The sequence below is a fragment of the Solanum dulcamara genome, chromosome 2, assembly GCF_947179165.1.
Source record: "Solanum dulcamara chromosome 2, daSolDulc1.2, whole genome shotgun sequence".
NCBI classification, from domain to species: Eukaryota; Viridiplantae; Streptophyta; class Magnoliopsida; order Solanales; family Solanaceae; genus Solanum; species Solanum dulcamara.
Genome location: NC_077238.1, coordinates 75544371 through 75550956, shown reverse-complemented (window position 1 = coordinate 75550956; position 6586 = coordinate 75544371). Strand labels below are relative to the sequence as shown.

Genomic DNA, 6586 nt, shown 5'->3' with positions numbered 1-6586 from the left:
ATAAAAAATCAAACCAATCTCAATAAATAGCTTAGTATTTCATATCTTCTATCGGGGGCGGATCTACATGGGAGTGAGGGGGTTCACCCGAACCCCCTCAATCGAAAAATTACGTTGTATATAGAATGTTAAATTTGAATATTATGGATATATACCCTTTAATGAACCCCCTTAGTACAATTGAAAAGAATGGCTTAGCGGTCAAGGGGGTTCAATTTATAACTAAGGTCGTGAGTTTGATTCTAGCTCAATTCTTTTTTTGAAATATTTTAAAAGTTTCTCACTCCCTTTTCTATTTAATGTGCATTTTGGGTTTTGGATATGTTGTTGGGCTTGAGCTTTCTCACTCTCAAATGAGCAATTGTGGCTGGGTAGACAAAAAGTAGTTAGCCCATTTGTGTATATTTGTTATTTACTTAATTGTTTTTTTATTTTTCTTAAGTTTAAATATTGTATTTAAAATATTTTTTATATTTTTTTATGTAATTGGAATGAAAAATATTCCTATTCTCTCTTTTTCATGCTCACATATAAGCCCTAACTAGATTTCTATAATTTCTAACTGATTTTCAATATTAACACACTTTTCCACCAAAAGAAAAGAAATAACACACTATGCATATCTCGTTTTGTTAAATTTTATATATTATTTATCGAGTTACATAATGAGTTCTTTTCAACTATATTTTTATCATTCTACATATTAATATATTAATGTTGTTGAACATCTTTTGTTATTATTACTATTATTATTGAGTACTAAAAATATATTATTTTAAAAAAAGTGTAAATATAAAATTATTAATATCATAATATTTTTTATTTTCTTTATCAATTTCAAAAAAATATATTATGATATTAATAATTCAATACACACTTTTTTAAGAAACTTATCTTTTGTGGGGCATTAATTTAAAAGAAAAAATAGAAAGTTTAAAATAAAGTAGGACAGTGCAAAGTGAAAGTTAAAAAAATAATATTTTTTAAAAAAGGCTGGACGGTGTAGAGAAAAATGGAAAGAAATATTAAAAGGACAAATAAGGCGAGTTAAAATTTAGCAAACGTCTGCTTTAATTTTTCTTTGCTTATTTCCTTTCTTTATATATTGAACCCCCTAAATTAAAATCCTGCATCCACCACTGTCTTCTATCACTGCTAACAAAACTATTCCAACACTTGGAACAAATCAACGAAGAAAATCACAACACAGAACGACATCGTATCAAAGTTCCTATCAGGTAGTAATACATTTATTCATCTTTTCTTATTGGTTAGTCGTCTAGAATTGCTTGGCTGTTTTAAATGGATTGTGTTGGGTTTAAGTAGAGTGTAAATAGGAAAGAATGAAAAAGAAGAATCGGAAAAGGAAAAAATGAAAAACCATTTCTCTCTCATTGGTAGAAGAAAGGAAATGTCTTGTCCTTATAAGTCTCATAAAGTGTTGAGAAGAAGGTGCCCCCTCGTGCCGTCGCCGTCGTCGTCGCTCGGTTTCGGCATCGACATATGATTGATTGATAATTTTTTAGACAAAATTTATTTATTAATCTCATTATTTGATTTCCTTTTTTTGAGTATTAATTCAAAATTATTGATTATTAATTAATTAATTAATTCGCGGATTAATTTGAATTAATTAAATTGGCGGAATTAACTAAAAAACGAAATAACTAAAATGGGATTTTAGTTTAAATTTTGCGAAAATGTTTCGGAAGGACCTGTTCCTTCCGAAAAGACACTTCCTTCCCAAAAGACACTATGCCTATTCCGAGACACTATGCCTATTCCAAACAGATGAGACTGTTCTGAACAGATATATTCTAACTCATTGTTGGCTATAAATAGAGAGGTCTCCTCTCAGTTTTCGACATTGAATTTTTTTTTCTGTTCTGCATATATTTTCTTACAAACAAAGTTTTGTGTTTGTGTGACTACGTTGTTGTTTTTCTGAGTTCGCTGATATTATCGAAATTTGAGGTACCTCTACTTTTTTAATGTTTTATCCGTTTTATCCTGGGAGGAAATAATCCATAACCTTGGATACACTAGGGGATTAAATTCCTTAAGGACACACAGTGAATTCTGTGGACTCAGATACTGTTTTATTTTTCATATTTAGTATTTCTGGTTTACTAATCTTAATATCGGAGGACTAACAGTACAATTGTTGCACAAATGGTTTAAATGTAGAGAAACACGAATACTCTCTGATTAATCAGCTGACCCAATATCTGTAATCAGGAGTTTGAGACACCTTACTAAAGATGAGGATTTAAAGAACCAACAGCTGCAGCAATTGAGATAACAAGGCAAGCTCCACTAAGTAGTTCAAGGCAAATCCAACTTCCACTCCATCTGGGAATATTCTTTTGCACAATGTACATTTTTACTGGGAAGTAGGCTGTAAGTGGACAAAATCCAAAGGCTCCAAGAATGCCAACGACGTCGTTAAAGAATGGCATCAGCATAGAAATGACTATGGTGGTGATCACGAAAATGGTCCTCCAAACCAGACGGAAAAAGTTGAGCTTGAAGGGCTTACAGCCAGGGATTGGGATATCTATCTCTTTCATGATGATTTTGCTGTCAGGGTACCATGCAGCTGCTGTTTTTTCAACAAAGGCAAAAAGGGGTTGGCAGAAAACTTGGTATGTACTCACTAGGAGGACGACGGTGGCCACGTTTGCTATGTCCAGAAGCCAATATAGGTTTGTAGAATCCAAATCCAGTCAATAGGTTTCGAGGGGATTGGTCTCCAAATGCTGCATAGCCAAAGCAGCCACAGAGCATGTAGAAAACAGTTGCTACTGCCACACTTATTAGCGTTGCCTTCTTCATCGTCTTTGCTTTGTTAACTCCAAGTAAAGATGAAAAGTAAAACAGTATCCGAGTCCACAGAATTCAGTATGTGTCCTTAAGGAATTTAACCCCTCACTGTACCCGAGGTTATGAATTATTTCCTCCCAGGGTAAAATGGATAGAATATTAAAGAAGTAGCGGTACCTCAAACTTCGATAATTTCAGTGAACTCAGAAAATAGCAATGTAATCACATAAAGACACAACTTTATTTTTAAGAAAATATATACAGAAGAGGAAAAACGATTTTAAAAACTGAGAGGAGGCCTTTCTATTTATAGCCAACAAAGCATTTGAATATGCCTATTCAGAACAGTCTCATCTGTTCAGAATGGGTATAGTATCTTTTGGAAAAGAAATGTCTTTTCGAAGGAACAGGTTCTTTCCGAAAAATTTTCGCGAAATTTAAATAAATCTCATTTTAGTTAATTTGGTTATTTAGTTAATTCTGTGAATTAATTAATTAAAATTATTCTGTGAATTAATTAATTAATAATAATCAATAATTCCGAATTAATATTCAGAAAAAGGAAATCAATTAATGAGATTAATAAATAAATTTTGTCTAAAAAATTATCAATCAATCATTTATCGAAGCCGAAGTCGAGCGAGCGACGATGACTAAGGCGCGAGGGAGCACACTCTATTTAACCCTTTATGAGTTAAAGGAAGTGTTTTCTTATAAAAGGACAAAACATTTCTTTTCTTCTACCAATGACGGAGAAATAACTTTTCATTTTTCCTTTATTTGGTTCCCCACATTTTTCAATTCTTATTTCCCATTTACACTTCACTTAAACCCAACATGCTGATTTGAGTGTATCCTGAATCTCAATAAGGACAAGGGAAAAAGAATAAGCAAAAGCTATAGCACCAAGAGCTTGAAAGCTTTTCCAAATCTTGTGCATTTCAGCCGTTCTAGCGCTAACCCCAATTAGACTTCCTTGTATTTTTCCTGTTTCAGCAACTTTAGCAACTCCTAAACATGATCAAAATCCGGGACATAACAGCAGCTGCAATAGAAAGCCACGAAATCTGATCAAAATCCGGGATTTGTGACGATAATTTCCATGACTCCAAACATGATCATGTATGGTGTGCTTGAAACATTGCAAGCAGCATGGTGACCATGGATATGGAAACAATTAGACCTCTCTGTAGAAATGATGCAATGGTTACAACTTACAATTGGTGAAAATGATAAGTTGGGAGAAGAAACAAGATATCTTTCTGTAGAAATGATGTATGTTTTTTTATGACATTTCGATAAAAAGGGTACACAAGATGATTCTAGGAAGGCTGTGTTCTGAGTTGGCTCGGATGATTTCACTTATCCCTGATGGATCGCGTAATTATCGATACATTACATATCCACTACATAACTATTTATACAATATCGATACATTTCATAACTATTTATAAAAAATCGATACATTACATATACACTACATAATTGTTTGTGTTGTTTTTACACAATTTATACAATATTGATAGATGAAAAAAAAATCCATGAAAAAAGTTTTGAAAAAAAAGAGGATATTTTTTTATTTAAAAAAACACAGCAAAATAAATTTATTTTTTTAAAAAAATCAAAACTGCAAAGGAAAAATGAAAAAGAAAAGGAAAGAAAGCAAAAAAGGCCTTGGGCTGAATTGAGCCTTGTAGTCTTCAGCCCATGGCCTCTTTTTGGCTATTTTTTGTGTAAATAAAAACGAAAAAATTAATTAATTGTGTCATTATCTCTCTCTTTCTCTTAGGGCTTTTTCTTCATTTTTCTAGCTCTCTCTTTCTCTTCTCTTAGGGCTTCTTCATTCTTTCCTTATTCCTTCATCTTTTTGTTTGTTTCAGATGGAATTCAAAGGTTTTAGGTCTACAATTGTAATGGAAGGTCAGAAATCTCATAGAAGAAGCTCACGAATTCGAATTGTTGATTCAACCGATGGTGGTGAAGTGAATAGCGGTCCTACTTTTAGTTTGAGAATTTCTGCAAATCAATCTCCAGAAGAAGTTGGTGGTGAGGTTAATCAAAATTTTTAAGCAATACATGTGAAGAAAAAGGGCGGTAGAAGTAAAAGAAAAAAACCACTGAGTTGAGTTCTAAATCTAAATCGAAAAGAAAATGAGTTGATATTGCATCGACATCTAAGAAAGTTGTTGACAATAATGATGATTTTGAGGATTTACCTTCTCAATTTCAGTCAAAGAAAGTAAGACCTACAGTTGCTCAGGAGAAGAATCCAAAAACTCGAAATCGATTGTGCAAAAATACGGTTCTGCCGGAGAGTCTATATCCGGTATGTCATTCTACCAATATATTATTTAACTGATAGCATTTTCAATTTGTTTATTTGTATTTTCTTAGTTTGTTGTTGTTTCGAACTTTGTGATTTTCGGAGTTTTAGTTAAATTCATAATGCAGTTAGGAGTGATGTATCCCAATTTTGAAAGTTCATCTTCACTTATTATAAAGGTGGATGTGATGCATCAACTGGGATGGTTTAGGAGTGGTCACAACCGTAGGGCTCCTGGATGTGTTATCAGGTCAGAGAATGTGACCGAAACTTCCACTTCCACTTCCTCTTGCCAAGGTTAGATTTCTTTCGAATTTGTAGCAAAGTCCGATCGAGCTGTCAAATCACATATATCTAAGTAATGCCTTGACTAAAGAGATGAAATGTGACTGAGCATTAAACTTTATAGTTCAATGACTTTACTTAGACGGTGTCTTAATATTTTCTACTCTCAATCTTTTAGTTAAATTTTGTAGGGACTGTGGAGTTTTTGTGGCTGCATTTGTGGAGTTAGTGAGCAATGGTCAGGATATTGCAAATAAACAACTAAGTGCAGAAGTCTCCGAAAGAGGTTTGGGGCTCTACTATGAGAATATATAGTGAAGAAGCAAAAGAGTAATCTTCAAAGTGAAGACAAAAGACCACATAAATAAATATAGTTATATTAGTTAAAATGTCTATGAAAACTATGTTGTCTAAAAACAGTTTATAGTTGATGTATTAGTTAGGTTTTGAAGATTGTTTTGTGTTATCTTTTTTAAGATGATTTTTGTTCATGTAAAATACATTTTTAATATAATTTTTTGTTCATATAAAATATATCTTCTTCTTTTTTTATAATGCAATACATAGCTATGTTAATGTTAAAGTGTTGCAGTAATGTTATCAAACTGAAACCTGCATTATGAATTAAACTTGAATGAAAAATAAATTAAAATTGAATGAAAAATAAATTAAAATTGAATGAAAAATAAATTACATACATATTAAAGTTGGATTAGAAGAGAATTAGACACGAATGAAAAATATAGCTATTGAAAAAGCCTCCAGTAATTCATAGAACACAAAAATGAATTAGACTCGAACTAAAAATGAATTACAACACACTAAAGTTGAATTAGAAGAGAATTAGAGACGAATGAAAATTGTAGCTAATGAAAAAGCCTCCAGTGATGTGTTTCAGTAGTGTTATCAAACTGAAACCTGCATTATGAATTAAACTTGAATGAAAAATGAATTAAACTTGAATGAAAAATAAATTACATACATATTAAAGTTGAATTAGAATAGAATTAGACACGAATGAAAATTGTAGCTAATGAAAAAGCCTTCAGTGATCTATAGAAACACAAAAATAAATTAATACACACTAAAGTTGAATTAGAAGAGAATTAGACACGAATGAAAAATCTAGCTATTGAAAAAGCCTCCACTAATCCA

General features: G+C 31.9%; 1 pseudogene; it reads right to left on the bottom strand.

Moving 5' to 3' along the window:
- Nucleotides 1-2255: 2255 nt before the first annotated feature.
- LOC129873100 (amino acid permease 3-like) lies at nt 2256-4532 on the bottom strand (annotated as a pseudogene).
- Nucleotides 4533-6586: the final 2054 nt, after the last annotated feature.